Source organism: Euwallacea fornicatus, chromosome 28 (assembly GCF_040115645.1).
Source record: "Euwallacea fornicatus isolate EFF26 chromosome 28, ASM4011564v1, whole genome shotgun sequence".
Classification (NCBI taxonomy): Eukaryota; Metazoa; Arthropoda; class Insecta; order Coleoptera; family Curculionidae; genus Euwallacea; species Euwallacea fornicatus.
The window spans coordinates 680,916-699,182 of NC_089568.1; the positions used below are offsets into that span (position 1 = coordinate 680,916).

The 18,267-nt window shown below is 35.4% G+C and overlaps 2 protein-coding genes across 2 annotated transcripts in view; one reads left to right on the forward strand and one right to left on the reverse strand.

Annotated features, from left to right (window-relative positions):
• LOC136347353 (sodium-independent sulfate anion transporter-like) overlaps positions 1–5,875 on the reverse strand; it is an 85,165-nt gene extending 79,290 nt beyond the window's left edge. Inside the window, exon 1 of the mRNA XM_066297267.1 lies at positions 5,604–5,875. The gene's annotated coding sequence lies outside the window, so the exon portion shown is untranslated. The remainder of the gene's footprint in view (positions 1–5,603) is intronic.
• LOC136347351 (uncharacterized) overlaps positions 1–18,267 on the forward strand; it is a 41,735-nt gene that overhangs the window by 585 nt on the left and 22,883 nt on the right. The gene's annotated exons all lie outside the window — the stretch shown is intronic.

An 18,267-nucleotide genomic window follows, 5' to 3' on the forward strand; every position in this document is an offset into this window, starting at 1 on the left:
TCATAGACGTGCCTGTTAACCAAAAATTCCATGATTGGTAAAATCACAAAATTATAAACACTAAAAAAAAACTTCTATTAAGGAAACAGTACGTGAATCCCATTAGCTATTATGTCTGTCTCTTCAGTGATTTTTTGATTATTTTCTTATAATTCAGATAAATCTGTTATTAAATTCGATTTATTACCATTGACGGTTTTTTGCGTGCATTAAAGGAAACAGAAACCAAAAATATTACACGTTTTTCACATTCGTAGACAAATTGTTAATTCAAATTATTCATTTGAGCAAATCAACGTTATTTCTTCATCAGGACGAAGGTCACAATAAGTTAATCCGATTAGTCCTAGAGTGAGGCAGACCATTAAGGTTTCCCATACTTAACTAACTAAATTTTAAATGCATCTAGTTATTAATTGGCGGTCTACATATTCGTTTTTGCTTCATGTAACATTTAAATACCCTGAGAAAGAATTAAATATCATGAGAAAGACTTCATCTCGCTATTTCAAAGAAGCATATATTACTGTGTCCCCTGCTCGTGGGTGAGACCATAGGTGAGGCCACTTCTCAAATTCTGCGAGACTTATCAACCTTTATTTAATCACAATTCCGACAATGAATAACACGCGAAGCTAATCTGAAATAATCCGAACTTGTCTTTTTACTTGCATTAAAACTTTTCACTACAGCGACTGATACTTAACAATACGCAACTCTCACCTTAATAACATGTCGCCCTTTCATACGTCATAACACGGAGTGTATCGCATTAGTAGGCCAATCCGCTAATCGGAGGTTCCTTATACGACGACGAGTCGATTTTCCCTATGGCGAATTTTCTTTTGGCCCTTTGTGCACGTTACGCAGGGTATTGAAGTTAGCAAAAAAAATTACTTCTGTTAAAAAATTTGGGCGTTTTTTAGCATTTTTTAACGAAAATTTGCAGTGATGTATAGGTCGATTGGGCGCACAGTTCCTATGGTTTAGCTAAAAAATTTTGGAGAAACGGTGGGGAAAATAGGGGGCTGTGTACATTTTTCCCCCCAGCTTTTTCTGTGCCGAAATATCTCCCAAATTAAGCTGTAAATCAAAGTTTTACAAGAGCGAAGAATTCTGGATAACGAAACAGCTAATTTGGATAACTAAACAAATGCGCCATTGACGCGCGTAAAAAAAATTGGGGGGGAAAACGTACATGCAGCCCCCATTTTCCCCATCGTTTCTCTAATTTTTTTCGTCCCAATCGCAGGAAACGGGCACCTAATTAAGCTCCAAATCACTGCAAAATCACGTTAGAATATGTTAAGAAACGCCCAAGTTATTAACAAAGCTATTTTTCTACTAAATTCAACACCCTGTGTGATGGACATAAAGCGCCAAAGGAAAAAGTTTTATAAGGAAAGTCTACTTATTTTCTCATAAGAAATCTCCGCTCAGCGGATCGACCTACTAATACCAGACACCCTGTGTAATAACAGCAATCAACCTTTTTTTATAATCACAGTTGGTATGCTACCAAGCAGCTCCCGCCAGATTCAGAGAAATATGGAAAAATGTCGCTTAAATAGGTTGAACGCTGTAGAAGCAGGTCGGATGATATCGAGAAAGTCAAATTGGTATATTGTCACATAGCGCTAATTTCCATAACAGAAGAACAAACATTAGATCTTTATAACATACTAAACGGGAAAGTAAAAGTTGTTCCCGCATATTTGGAAGCGAAGAGATCTAGACATCCTACACGACCAGTTAATATATTTGAAAATGTAAATTCTTCCGATCATAGATCTCCATCGGTATAAAATTCCCCAGTGAAAACCAAATTTTTGGAAATCAGTCATTAATACTAAATTTCATTATTAATGGAGGGCGTTTTCTAATCCGCAAGATAAATTTCTAAATTTTCGATTTTCACCGCATAATTGGGGTCTAACGTTAAATTAGAGCAAAAATTCTCTAAATATACTGAAAAAAAGTATTAAGCACGAGATTTTGATCGCTTCTAAAATTTTCGTGTTTAAAAAAAATTATTAGTCGTTTTTCGTTTAAATAAGTAAAAATTAAAAACCAAAGTGATCGTGCTTTAACCTTAAACACCTTAAAAGTGCCTATCTTAGGCATAAAAACCAAGTGTCCAATGAATACTAAGATCCTGCTTCGAAGTTTCTATGGAAATTAACCTGTAGTTAAAATCAAAAGCACATTACTAACTCGGCCTGAACAGGTGCGAAAGCGCAGTCGACCACACGCTGAATGAGAATAGAATTCACAATTTCTATTTCTTTGTGAAGGGTGATCATTAGAATAAAACTTCGACTGAACATTGAAATATCACAAGCATACCTTGGATGAATTAATTTGTTGCTACCTGTCGGTCAGATGTTTGATGGTAAATAGCAAATTACCTGCCTGCTACCACGAGGTTTTTGTAATAATCGTTCCCTATTAAACTTGAAAGGAAAGATCAGAACCGGCAATGAATGTTCGCTCACATTTATCTCAAGCTCCTCCCAGGTCCTGATACCCCTAGGGGAATAAATTTTTTAAGAAGCATTTTCAAAAATTTATTGGGGTAAAGGGGTCTCGGCTCAGATTTTGAAACGGTTTCATAAGTTCTGTAAAATTACATAATCATTATCATGAACTGTAGCGCGGAAGCTGCCAAGACACTTTTGCTGAGTCAGGTATATCTGGGTTGACGACTAGGTTTGGGGGTTGGATGAAATCGACTCTGAAAACCAAATTTCAAATGAGGTAGCACCTCAGTTAAATAAATACGTAGGTCAACCACGCCAATGCCAGTTCATAAAAATTTATTACACCGAAAGGTAAAGTAATTGTCTTCAGAAATTTTAGATGCGTAGAATTGCCTTCCGTCATCAAAGGATTAAAACGTAGACCTTTAACTGGTTGCATTAACATTAGAAACTAGTTTCTAGGAGGCAGACAATTACGATAAACATAATAAAAATCTCGTATAATTCAATTCAGATAAAGGACGAGGTTAAAGCGTTAGTGACGTCAAGGAAACTAGTTTTTTAAGATTTTTCTAAATCAAGGAAAAACTGCGCAACTTGGCAACACCGAATTGGGGGAGCGTCCCCGTTCTACGAAGTTGTAAAGCTTTCAAATGACGGATATATCTATGTCGTGTACGTCACGTGTTCCACATAGACAGCATACGTGACCATTTCTGAAAATGGCCCGGTATCAGCTTACGAAAGCACTCCCGGGGATTCACGGAAGATTGATTTATTCGAAACGATTCGATATCGTACTGGAAGCTTCTCGCTAACATCGAGCGATGAATATACAGAGTGATTCGTTAACAATGGGAAAACGTAAAACTGGAGGTGCTACATGTCAAATGATAATGATTGTTGAAAATAGGCCTTATTCGGAAGTTGATAGATGTGGATATAGAAGGCGTTTCAGGTTCAACTCGCAATAACTTTAATACGTATTGAACTTTCAAAAATAGTGTCAATTTACTATACAGGGTTGCTCATTAGTGCGTCAAAGTGCGATATCTCAGTAAATATAAGTTTTGGAAGGAAATTTATTATTTTTTTAGTAAAGTTTTTGGGGAATAAAAAGCACGTATTTTAAAATTATTTTCAAATGTACAGGGTCTGTCATAAAAGTGTGGTAGTACCAAATTATGTTTTTTTAAATGGAACCCCCCAATTTTTTTGCCATTTTCGGATTTATCGTCAAATTTTAAGGCTAGTTTATGAAATAGGTCTTATATAAAGAATTTACCATTTTCGAGTTATTTGTGAAAATTCGAAAATTTTGATAGCTGCAAGGTCTCACGGAAATCAATGCTGTTTCCTAACCATATATATGTATAAACCAACCTAAAATAAGGCTTCCTCCAGCACATACGAGGGGTGCAAATTTAATTCAAAAAATTGGAAAATATAAAATTTTTCCAAAAAAGGCTAGAGATTTTTTAACACAATTTTGGAGGTGCTGATGACTATAAATGACGCACATGTTTTACTAAAAAAAATTGCTTAGCTTTAGGCTTGCCTACCTTCGTGCAAAGGGGCATTTTTTTCAGAAAAAGTAGTACTCGACTGACTTTTTTGAAAATGAAAGTTATTCTTAAATTTCTCGTTCAATTCTGAAAAAATAGTCTTGCTTGAAATTTTTTATTCCGGCCCAACGTCCAATTTAAAAATTTAAGTAATTTTGACGAACGTCCTGAATTAATCTTTAGAACTTAATGGTACCAACAGTTTTCAGGAAATTTGAAAAGGAAAAGAAAACGATCCATAACATTTTTTAAGAGTAATAATATAATAAATCTTAAATATTTTTACGTCAAAAGTTATTATTAAGTATGAATCAATTTATGTAGGTATCAAAGTAACATTAATATGCAAACAAGCTAAACGTGCATTAACGTTATTTTAATTTTCTTACTTAGAAACGGTGGGTCGAAAGAAAAAATCTTAAGAGACACAATTTATTCAAAATTGAACGAGAATATCAAGAAGAATTTTTATTTCAGAAAAGCCAGTAGCGTAACACTTTCATAAAAAATATTCCGTAACTCGAAGGTAGATGTGGCATTGAAAAGGCTAAAAAATGTTTTTTTTTTCAACAAAACATATGCGACGTTTATGTTCGCCACTACCTCCAATATTTCGTTAAAAAACTTTAAGCCTTTTTTAAAGAGATTTTATATTTTCCATTTCTTAAATTTAATTTGAACCAGCTGTAACTGCTAAGGGAAGTCTTATTAGCGTTTGGTTTATATGACAAACCGACGTTATTTTTAGACGTTTAATATGCTATTAAAGTTTTGCGGGTAAAGACTGAAACACCCTGTATACAGGGTATGGAAAGTGAACATTTTAATTAGTTTTTTTGCCATTATTTTAAAAATATCCAGATTAAACACTTGAAAATTTTGTAAAAATGTTACGTTTTTTACATCGCGAATAAGACATGTTTTGCAATGGAAAATGAAAATACACTTGGTTTGTTTCGCCCTTAATTTCTCGTATTATTAAATTTGCATGTAGTGTTTATTTAATAGATTTTTCTCGAAAAATGATCGAGGTGCCGAAATGGAACAAGAATCCATAATTAATAGAAAAATATTTGTTCTTTCAGATTTTGAACCAAATTTCCTTAGACAGAGGGTGAAAAGTTGTTAACTGTAGATTCTGTAAAATTGGCCGTAAGTGGCGACCTCTATTAGCAATGCGGAAAATGAATTAAATGCCTTATTTTTCACCTAAAAAAACACGATTTTATAAATTTTCCAGTGTCCTACCTAGATATATTTCGAATAAAGTAAAAAAAAAGAATATTTTAACTTTCGATATTCTGTGTACCGGAAACTATTAACTTTCGGAAACGGCATATTTTCTCCAACCGTCACCCCTTGTCGTAGAGTATCTTCATCTTGTGGTTGTCCCATCGTTAACGAATCACCCTGTACGCATATCGATTTTGTCAATATTGTCATAAATTAACCGAACCATTTCGAATTGGTGTCGGTAGATGTTGGGACATGGTCAATAATGTACGTTGAACGAGGAATGTCGGTCTTCGATTAAGTGGGCATTCGAATGTACACCTACCTACATAAGGATTAGCAATTGCTTGGACAGATACTCTATGATGATGCACAACCACAATCACTGCAATTCGAACCACCTCGAACTAAATGTGCACCCACGAGACAATGTCCATTAGACCTAAATGACGGTATTCACCAAATCCGTACAAATAACTATCGTCAATTTAACTATTATACGTGGAGATCTCATCAGATTTGCAAGGAGGTGAAGGTAGTCGAAAACTGTGTCACTTATAAATAGAATTGCATACCAGCCCATCTGATGTTTATGGCAGACGAGCAAAACCATCGAGCGTTTATACCCGTCCATTATCTAATCGCGACTGAAGAATGTAAACGCTCGGTTGCATCAGATGCATTTTTTTTCTTCAGTTTATGTTGCCGTTGAGGAATAAGGGATATGATACTTACTCTACTTAAATGGCACGCAGATATTGTTGTTGGATAATGGAATGAAACAGAAATTCATTTCTAGTTAATGAAGGTTAATTCCCGCACAATAGTAGATTCAACGTGACCCTGTTGAAGTCCTTGACGTGACTAAAGTTTGAGAAGTTGTATGTGTTTGGGACCGGCCCCTGCCGGATCTATGAGGTGCCGCCAATATTTCATAATTTCATAACTGTACATTCAATAAACATTTAAAGTTGTGATAATCTTCCTTCGGGGCCCGATAATATCCGCGGGTGCAGGTATGCAGTACCGGTCAAAAGTGGAGAAACTTTCAATAATTTGCGGCAATTTTACACAGTGTGGTAATATTTAAATTTAACACATATTTACGGATATAATATAAGTGGCAGAGCAACAATTCAAAAAAAAACTTTATTCTGAGCAAACAACATTAACACACATTTTTACGGGGACAAAAGTGGAGAAACGTTTATTAAAATGAAAATTATTAATGCATTCTTTCAATATTTTGCTGGATAACCTTTACTTTTAATAACTGCTTGGCACCTTTTGTTCATCGATTCTATCAGTTTTTCAATATCGTTCATAACATTCCGATATGTCACTCCCAGCTTGTAATCAGGCATTGAACAATTCTCCTTCGTTTTTAAATTTGATCGCATTTCCACGTCTCACGACAGCTTCAAGATGGTCTCGCAAGTTCTCCGAAGAGTTCAAATCGGGCCTGTGCCCTGGCCATTTCATTGCCTCGACCTGTTCTGCTGTCAGAAAGTCCTTAATCAATTTGGCGATATGCTTGAGATCATTGTCGTACATAAATTGCCAAGTTAAAGATAAGTACATATGCAGGGCCGTAATCCCATTAATTTGTAGCGATGGTCCTACTCCGTGCCCACAAAAACATATCCAGGCAAGGACGTTTGCTCTTCCATGTTTTATTGTAGGTTTCCATGTGGTTAGGGTTGAATCGTTGATTCGCAGGATGCCGTACCCATTTAACGCTATCCCGTTCAAATCACTTAGTATCGTCTGACCAGAGTACATTTTTCACTGGTTAGAGGTGTAGTTGGAATGTTCCAACGCAAATTCAAGTCTGGCCTGTGCGTTTTTTTAGACACGAAGGGCTTTTTGGCAGGTCTCTAGTGTGCAGTGTTTGTTGGCACAACCATTTTCTAATTGATCTAACAGAACTGGAAATCGATGGGTAATCTCTTTTTATATCCTCAGTAGCTACAAACTGGTTTATTAAAGCGCATCTTCCAATTCACCTGTCTATGGCTAAAGTTGTTTTTCTGACTCTTCCAGGCTGAGGAACACTAACGGGGGCCCTTCGACTTTGTATCATTTGAACTTGCTTTTATGCAACGTTAAATCTTTAACAATATCAATTTGTTTTACTCCAGAAAAATGTTTTTCAATTGTGATTTGTTCAATTTGATCGGGCAAAGTTTCACTATGAGGCATTTTGTTGACCCTTTCAAATCTACTGCCAAAATCTGAATCTATTTAGACGAGCAAAATTCATAAATTGGTAAAAAGATAAGGAAAAATGTCTTCATTTTTGTCCGCTTAAAATTATAAACAATTTTCTTTTCATTATTTATAATCGGAGGAATTTTGTTTATGTGCTTTCAAAAGAGCGTTTAAAGCTAAATATTTTTCTGAAATGAAGCTGGTAACGCCGAATTATAAAATTATGAACAGAATGTAAAAGTTTCTCCATTATTGTATGTATAAGCGAGGTCTTTCGTGGTATCCTATAAAAAATAATCTAATGAAGCCAAATTTAGTGGCCGTGCCGGCCAATCTATCTCTCCATTATTTAAAATAACCCTAACGACAAACATTTGAGATAAAAACTAGTCGCTCCCTGGTAACTACTTCAGGAGAGCACTTTCCATTATAGGAACACACTGACCTAAAAAGACTGATCTCTTGCAAGCTCAGGAAATTTTGCTACTCCATGAATAGACCATGAGTGACTCAAAATTATTGCAAACATTCCATGAAAGCTCTTTAAGTCTTTGTCCTGTAATTAATTATATCGCACGATTTAATTTTTTTTTCTGTTTATACATATTTATATCTATTATTAGCCCGGTTTCTCATAAACTAATCGATTCATTTTAAATCGCGTTACGCAATTAAATAAAATTTAAAAAATTATCTTTAATTTGAGGTATTACTTGACCCATCCTTCAATTTAAAGATATCGACCATTTCGCCCTACCAGTAATGTAAGCAATACTTAGAAAAATTAACAAACTTGTAAATATATTAGTTCGTGTCCTATTTAATGCTGTTTCTAATTTAAAAAAAAAATCAAAAGTTAACAGGGAGGACAATTTAGAGCCACACGGTACAATTAATAACAGGACAACGCTCACTAAAATTAAAAGCTCAATCAACTCATTAAACTCTGAAAACTTAAACAACTTCCGTGCAAAGTTTTAATGATTTTGCTTCATTCACGGTATATTGATGGAGCAGCAAAAATTCATAAATTAGACAAGGATGAGACTTTTTAAATCAAAATATGTTTATAACTGTGTAATGTATCTCCCATATTATCTTAGTTCTCATGGAATATTTCTTTTGAACATTTAGACACATCATAGAACAATTAAGCTATCTGCTACATTTAGATATTATCTCTTAGATCATATACAGTAAATTCATTCTAATGTAATTTGCTGGGGCAAAGTTCTAAATTCAGGCTTAATCTACAAACTACCCTTAATGACAAACAGTAGCACATAAGTAACTAGGAACCCCTTGCAAGAACAGATTCCCTCCAGAAGTCACGCAGATTCGTTGTCAGAAACCGATAGTTGGTGCCTAGTGTTGTTTTGCTTTTGTACCATTAAGAAGTTCAATAAAAGTGTTGTATCATAATTCTCGTATAATTCCTCACGGTCACATTACAAATAAAAGTGGTTACCTGAAGTAGATACCAGTGTGTAAAGTATTTTTCGGTAGAATCTTCAAATAGTGGAGACATAAGTACCTTGGCCGGCACGCTCACCGGATTTGTCCCCATTAGATTATTATTTATGAAGAGCTATGAAAGATCTCACTTATAAATCTGTTGCTACGGATATTAACGGGCTCCGAAGGAAGATTATCACAACTTTAAACGTTTATTGAATTTATAGATCTGAAATTGCGAAATGTCGGTGGTATTTGATGACCTCCGGCAGGGGCCATTTTAATTAAAATTGGGAAACTGGACAAACCCAATATTGACCGTTTCTATTGCTTTTAAGAAAGTATGCCGCCCACGTTAAACAACGACCTCCACGGAACTATGTCGAAAGGAGTTTCATCTCGATACGGCTTTTATGTCATATGAGTACAGAAAATTAATTATTTATATTTCAATAAAGAAGAAAGTTTACTAGATTTCTGAGGTTTCAGTGATCACGGATGGTAAATTAGCGGTAATGATCCGAAAAGATAATAATAGTCCTAAAATTTTACCTTGACAGAGCTTCTTCGTTAAGATCCTGAAAAATATTTCTTCAGCTTTTCTCTCTCTCTCTCTCCCCCTCTCTCTCTCTCTATCCCTCTCTCTCCTCTCTATCCCTATCCCTTTTTCTCCTCTCTTTCCTCTCTATCCCTCTTTCTCCTCTCTTTCCTCTCTATCCCTTTTTCTCCTCTCTTTCCTCTCTATCCCTCTTTCTCCTCTCTTTCCTCTCTATCCCACTCTCTCCTCTCTTTCCTCTCTATCCCTCTCTCTCCTCTCTTTCCTCTCTATCCCTCTCTTTCCTTTCTATCCCTCTCTCTCCTCTCTTTCCTCTCTATCCCTCTCTCTCCTCTCTTTCCTCTCTATCCCTCTCTCTCCTCTCTTTCCTCTCTATCCCTCTCTTTCCTTTCTATCCCTCTCTCTCCTCTCTTTCCTCTCTATCCCTCTCTCTCCTCTCTTTCCTCTCTATCCCTCTCTCTCCTCTCTTTCCTCTCTATCCCTCTCTCTCCTCTCTCTCCCCTTTCTCTCCTCTCTCTCCTCTCTCTCCTCTCTCTCCCTTTCTCTCCTCTCTCTCCCCTTTCTCTCCTCTCTCCCCTTTCTCTCCTCTCTCTCCTCTTTCTCTCCTCTTTCTCTCTCCTCTCTCTCTCCTCTCTCTCTCTCTCTCTCCTTCTTTATACATTAGTGAACTGCTGTATAGCAAATCTTCAAATTTACATGCCTCGTGAACATTTGAGGAAATCTTGGAAAGTTCAATTAAAATTACGAGTACACTCAGAATCCCATGATCAATTCTAGTTATTAACAATACGAAGTGATAGTAAAATATTGTTGCGGTAAAAAATGGTTGTAGGAAAGTTCCATATTTTTCTATTAAAGGTCAACAGAAACACCACTCGGGATACGATTTGCTACAGATTTTTTTCTAAGCTTCATTACTATTATTGTCAATGAGTTGGTACTTTACATGTACCGCAAAAAAATCATGGTTGAATCGAAATTTATTGCAAACGCTTATGTTTAAGGTAATGATAGTAATGCTAACAATACTGTTACACCATGCAAGTGAAGCACTCTTCTTGGAGCTACCACTTAAGATAAAATTATGGTCGAGGTTCGAATGGTATGAAGTAACACAATCAACTTTAAAATGCATCATTAAAATCATGCACCATGGTCTAAATAACGAAAGTTTTTCCACTTAACGGATTTTCTACGGTTTCGACACTTTTAATTTACACCACGTTAGTATTACAAAATGACCAATTAAGCAGATTTGTGAGTTTAGAAGCAACTCATTGTTTTCCGTCCATATCTCGTGTCACGAGGATCCTGCATACTTTCCAATTTCGGTGAAAGAATTGTTGACGATAAGCAAAACGCTTTGGTACCAGTATGACGATGTTTGCTATTCACACAGATACAAATAGTAAATTTTAAAGTAATTCATGATAAATTTATAGTTTTATAATTGTAAATTAACAGCAGAAGCTTAAAACTATAATATATTGTGTAAATATTTGTCTGAACATGGCCGAAGACGAGGAAAAGCAAAATTTCGAATGATCACTGGTTATTCGGTCATGAATGTTTCGGGTTGCTCATATTCCAAAAAGGTCCATCAGAGCACGTATTGCATTCTGAGTTGCGAAATTCTTGTGTTTTAACACGCGGAATATTTATGACGATTACGTCACTGATGTGATGATCCAAAAATTACTAAGGTGTCTCTATCTCTTCCAGCCGATGCCTATATGCGAAGCTCAAGGAAATGATTTCCATTTAGTCCTTATTTGTTACGGATATTGGCGTAATGCACGTCGTCCTGGAGAAGTTCAACAAAATCATCCGAGGTAGAGCGGTGAAAATTCTTAACGTACATGTGCGTTAGGGAAAACGAATTAAAGACGGGCGTAGCGTAGTGAATTTCTCCGGATAAAAGAATCAATACGTTTCGTTAGTCGATTAACCAAAATATGTCTCTAACTCGTATGTGTGTTGAAAATAGTTAAAAGATATTAATTTCGATATTAATATTTAAGGAAATATCACAAAATGCTAAAAGCGTCATCTGGTCGTGCGTCACGAAAGTTTTCATGTATAAGTAATTGCATTATGAAACTGATTATCCAATGAGAATGATAAAGTAATGTCGCCTCTCGGTTTTGGTAGTCAGGGTTACAATCCTACTTAGGCGTATAGTCCATGGTCTTGAGAAAAATAATGTACAGGGGTCTCAAACTCGACGCCCCTATACCTGTTTTATGGAAGAGGAAAGTATACCCGCACAGTATGGAAAATTTTAACTATGGAAAAAATTTAATTATTTCCAACGGAGTTGGACGATTTCCATTTCGACCTGAACAAGTTAATTTTTAAATTGTCGAAATAACGCGTTATTATGCCATCAATGACATATTTTTCAAAATTACACTGATTTTATGCCTCACATTTTTTTTTTGAAGATTGTTTCCTTTTGTGCTATCATTTAAGTTATAAGCTAAAACGTTTTAGGAGTTATTGCAAAAATACTTAATTATTTAAACAACAATAATTTTTATAAAAAGAAGCTAAATAACTGTTATTTTTAATTTAACAAATTTTTAATGTGACTTCCCCCTCCAGCAAGGCACATTTGAAGTCTTCGCCTGGCTTCCGTCTCAGCAGCTTTTCTTAATATTTCTTGCGTCAAATTTACTGTAAGCAGCTTTTATTTTCTCCTTTAACTGTTCCAAATTCCTTGAAGTGCTTTTATAAACTTTTTTTTTATCCTGAAGAAAAAGTCCACGAGTGTTAAGTTGAGATACTTTCCTGGCCATCGTGCAGGGCGCTTAATGTTGATCCAGCTTTGTCAAAACGTGTCATTTAGCTATTATTACTCAACGCGAGGTCCAACGAATTAGGTATGGGAATAAGTTAGGTCCAGTCTAGTATTTCTAGATATATTTCTTCGGTTGTAACTCTTGAACTCTAACACGTAAAAAACATTTCTTTAGCAAAAGTTGTGTGGAAGAATAGAGTACGCTCTATTCTTCCACACAATATAAGTATTGCCAGAATTTGAGTGTGCTTCTGGGAAAAACATCATTGATAACGTCACAATTCATTGCTTCAACTTTTTAAAAATGAACTTCTCGAGGTTCAAATAGAGGTCATCCAACCCCATTGAAGACTCACTTATTTTTCACTTTTGACGTAAATAATCATTTCCTGCACGTTGCCGTGAAGTGGCATTACCGCACGCTTTTCTGTATAGATTAAGCATGTATAAATGTCAAAAGGATTTGTAAAATTTCAGACAATGGGCAGTGACATGCGTTCCGTGACGTTTTTACAGCACGCGTGCTTGTGAAAATGTGACTCTCGTAATCCTGAACTAAACTTACAGCAAACAACAAAGTGAATATACATGTGTACACAAACAACAATCCAATAACAAGCCATCTCAAAGCATTTACATAAAATATTTCTTAGATCAAGGCCTAACACCTACGACAAATAGCCTCATTGACCCACGCTTTGATTGGTAAAAGTTCCCTATGAATCTGATAGTTCGATAAGCATTACGTGAAAATCCCTATGGGCAAATTGTTTATACATATGTATTATAAAATAACAACGCGTTTTGTACATACAGTGAGGTCAAATAGGTTGGAATAAATTCATTAAAAATTCACGCTTTATTGTTTCGAAAGTACGATCGGACGCGTCAATTTCTATTTTATATACGATATTTTCAAACGAATTTTCATTTATACAGGGCGATCCAAAAACAAGTGGCGATAAGTTTTTTTTTAACTAAATATCTCTTCAATGCTTCCTACCAGTGGTTCAGGGGGCCATAAGAAAAAGCACCGATCGTTGCGCGGACTGAATGCATTTTCCTGTGCTTACACAACTTCTATCGTGGAAATTTGTAGCACTCGGAAATGCCATGTTGCCAGTCTCGTAACGGACTATGCTATTTCGAAAGTTTGCCACTTCACTTTTTGACCACACTGTACATGCCCCTACTGCTATCCGCAAGTAAGTTTCGCTACCGTTTTCCCTCGGGGCAATCGGGGCTAACGTCAGGAATTTCAAGTATTTTCTTAAGGCTTACTCTATCGCAAATAATAATTACGCAAATATCTCATAGTTTCTAGTTATATGATAAACGAACACTAACAATCAAAGAAAGTGAATGTACAGCGACGACGTAATGGCCCATAGATCACGAATGAGAGTGAAGACCCATTCACCTCATTTTTTCCAATCCTCATCTAATAGTAATTCCGGTGTTGATGTTATGTAAATAGCTGATGATTTGCTTTACTTCTATCCCTTACATCCCGTATATTGCCATATTTTATTAAAACACTTTCCACTTTCACGGTAGTATGATTTAGCTGTTGTTATTGTTCTTAAGCACTGGTTTTTTGAAAATCACTTATATTTCGAATCAGCACATTAGTGTGTTACAGCTACATGTCAAAATTCTAAATTTTCTGCTCATGGAGAAAAGGAAAAAAATCGTGTTTTAAATTTCATAAATTTCTGCTAAAAAATTCTATTTATGTGTGCCATTTCTCTTTCACCCTATAATAAATAATAAAATCTTCGAAACGTTTCTCTTACTTGGAAAATTCAAAGTGTTCCTGCACAGTTTATTCTATACAGGGTGATTTTTAACTAGAAAAATTTCATAAAATTCGAAACGAATAACGACACTTTGATATTGGCCTAAAGAAACGTCGGAATAGGTTAATTTCAAATTCGGGCCTTTATTTCACCAATAACTCCTGGGAAAAGTCCACTTTTTTTATTTTCGAATTTTAATACCGTATGCGACTTATACAGTGTATTCTAAAAGCAAACGAAAAATCCCATCACTTTTTAAACGACAACATTTTTTCTCATCATTTTCCTAATTCTATTACGAATTTTAAACAGTTTTAATTGTTCACATGTTCAACTAAATATGTTTAGACAGTTGAAACAATGTTCAATTTTTCCAGCGATCAGTCCGAGTCCAGTTTGTTTAATATATGGAGCCCCACATGTGTTGAGACATAGGCCCTATTTAGATAATAAGTAGATTAATTTGTATTTCTAGACCTTAAGCTACGCCCCTGTACAGCAGATTCTATTTCCCAGCATAGTCCAATAAAAATACCATCCGAAGAAGTAAAAGGGTCGTTTAGTGCGGAGAAATACGCTCATTCCCTTTTGCGGTACTAAAAACTGAGATGTCTTTACGATACGTTAAGAAAGCGTATCGTATACAGGATAGTTCCTAAGTATGGTACATAACTTCGGAAGCGTATTCTACAGCTAAAATAAAAGTAATTTTCTTATATAAACTATATTCCAAAAATGCTTCGTTGCGGAAATACAGGGTGTGAAAGTTTCTTTAAAAAATTGTAATTTTTTAAATATTTCCGAAACTACTTAAAAACATTTTAATGAAATTTTACAGGGTTCGAAAGTTAGCAACTGTGCGTATTTTACGCTAAAAACAGTGGCCGTTGTATAACCAGTGGCGTGCGGGCAGAATAATTGCTGGATATTTTAAAGGAAAAATGTGGTACGCCACTGTTATTTTACAATATTTTGTTCCTTTTTAATTATGTGTTCGATTTGGAAGAAAAAAGGTCTCTTGACTTTTTTTCATAGGACGCACCGTTTTGGAGTAAATAAATAAAAAACATTGTAGCTAAATTTTTTCAGTCTTTTTTTATTATTCTTAAGAAAAGAAATATCTATATGAAGATATGAATATTTTTGTTGTCTACCTTCCTGTTTTATTAAAATTTCATTAAAATGTCTCAAGGAGTTTCGGAAATATTTAAAAATTATAATTTTTTTAAAGAAATTTTCACATCCTGTATTTCCGCAACGAAGCATTTTTGGGACATAGTTTACATAACAAAATTACCTTTATTTTAGCTGTAGAATACGCTCCCGAAATTAGGTACCGTAGTTAGGAAACACCCTGTATATCCTAATAAAAGTGCGTCGTAAAAGTACCCGCCTAACGGTCACATTTTTCAACATTAGGTACCAGATGCGTGAAAGATGGCTTCAAAAGGCAGCACGCCCCTGCCTGGAGGTACTCGAATTTGGTACTTAAGAAGTGAAAGGGAAGATTGCGGGGCTTTTTTGACTAGTGGTTGAATCCGAACGATTCAGACATTCTGATTCCAGGGAAATACCTTCTAAAATCGACACGTACTTGTTTAGTGTTAACGCGAGGACTTAACTGAACAACTAAGCTGGTATAGTGGTTCGTTGTCAATTGATCCTAACCCGTCTGGTATCAAATTAGTTAGCAGAAAGATCAATAAAATGTTGTTATTCTTGAACGGGGTGTCAATTAATTGCAACCAGAAAACAGTGTCCCTGATCCTGTGAGTTCAGGGTGGTCCTTCAAACGCAACAATCCAGTCCACGTTCATCGTGAGTTCTCCATCAAGGACCAGAAAACAATATGTGTTTAGAATATGTTGTGGGAGACAGAAAATTATAAAAACCGAAGGGTTCCGAACACTTGGACTGACTGTAAACTGACCAGATGAGAAGAATTTTCGCATCAAATGGTTTAACCTGCAATAACCTAATTACACTTACCTTATCTATTATTCAAGTGTCAGCGAAGCTCTACTATATTTAAATATTTCCTAAATTACTTAAAAAAACGTACAAAGGCTGCCCAATATCGCCATTATACTGGAACAACAACCCCCCCTCCCCCCCCGTTTTTATTACCCGTTCAGTAAAATTATCTCAAAAGATTAAAAATTAGTTCCTTTTGAACTTTTTTTTCACGAAGAAAGTCTTCAAAAAAACACCCAACCTGTTGTTTTGGCGACTGGGTAATGTGGGAATCACCAAAGAGCCTATCTACTAAAAACTTTGGAATATCTAAGGAACTGACCTCCGGCGACTCGAAATTGTCTCTGACTGATATATTTTCAATGTCGAGGAGCCCTGGAACTTCTGCTGTTTACAATTCTACAAAACTACTAGTTATCATCATCTTTCAAGGGGCAAGGGCTTATTATACTCTTGTTATATAGCGAATTACGTCATTTCTTTTCTTAATTGAATAATTGTTATGTTGTCCTATTGTCCTTTTTGATCGGTCCATTCATTCCTTTTCTTTGATCGTCGCAGAAGTGGCATTCTTCTAACGACCCCAATTCCTTCATTTTTCCAACATCCCGTTATTCCTTCGAAACCAATCTAAATTGTTGATTTTAGTTTAGATGCGTAGGAGTTTTATTATACACTTTAAATTGACGATATTAAAAACGCTTTTATTAAACAAGTGATAAAAAATTCAGGAAATTGTTGCATTTAAAATCTGCTTCAACCGAGTTTATAATATCAAATGTGTGGGATTGCGCTCATTGACAATCGACGCACTAAATTACTAAACCATTACATAACTCTTGTATAATACTCCTATGGGACTAAACGGTATAATGAGTACCATTCAAGGATGCACTGTATTGTTTATATTAATTAGAATAAAACAAACGAATATGCCAGTCGGTTCATTGAATAAGTAATAAATCGCTCTTATATAAAGGGTATCACTAATTTGAGTCTGTTTATGAGGATCTTGAGAACGGTAAGAGATACGAAGTCGGTTAAACATTCAACAATAATCTATTTGCAAATTTTAAAACATTCGAATACTTTTAATTATTGAGGTTCCAGCAAGATGGTGCTCTTGTACGTAATCCTAGAGAAATTTCCAATTTTTAAAATTTGCACTTAATCCATGGATCGGGAGTCGGGATGTATTATAGTACGTTGGCCAGTGCGATCTCCTGATTTGAGTCCTTTAGACTGTTTTCTTCCGACAGTTATAAACGACAAAGTGTACGAAACACCCGTAAATAACGAAAAATCGAGAATACAAATTATGAATGTATTTAGGAATATACTTCATAGATGGAATTACAGAGTAACGAGAAAAATAATTGAAAAAGCACGCACGTACTTTAAAGCAGGTTAGTTCAAGTTAGTGGTGGATACCTTTTTGAACATTTACCTTACTAAACTAAAAATGTTCCATAAAATTGTGTACTGAGTAATAAATAAATTAACAAAATACGATATGACGTTTGTTGACTCGACATGGCAACATAATTCAATATTTCATAAACGGAAAAGTTTTTCAGCCCCTCTTCGATGGCCACCTAGATCTCCAGATCTAACTCCCTGCGACTTTTCCATTTGGGGTACGCTAAAATCTCGCGTATATGCTGTTCCTATTCAAAATGAAGACTATCTAAGAACTAGAATTTTACAAGCAAATGATGGAATGCGCAATGATGTTGGGAAGATTAAAATTGAATTTTCTTCGACGCGCGAATCTCTGTATTCGAGAACGGGGTGGTCACATTGAGCACTTATTAAATTAATTGTTTGTTGAAGTGTATGCTTTTATTTCCTTCTGAAGGGTGTGTATTGACTGACATTATCAACAATTTTAATTTTTGTTCGTTTAATGGAGGCTCCAAATCAAAATTCAATAAGAGATAAAGTTGCGTAACTGACCGGGAATTTCATTAAAAAAAACCAACCGTCTGCATGAATGAATAAAAAAGTTCTGGTGTAGTTAACATGCGATTTTCTAGGAATTGACCGCTGCCCCTGGTGGTTTTACCATAATAAGCCCCGTCAAATGTGCCCCGAGAAGCAGAAAGATTATACACCAAATTTCGTAGCAATCCATCTAGCCGTTTTCGGTTTATCTGCAAAACTTTAAAAAAATTTAGATTTTAAGAGCTTGTAT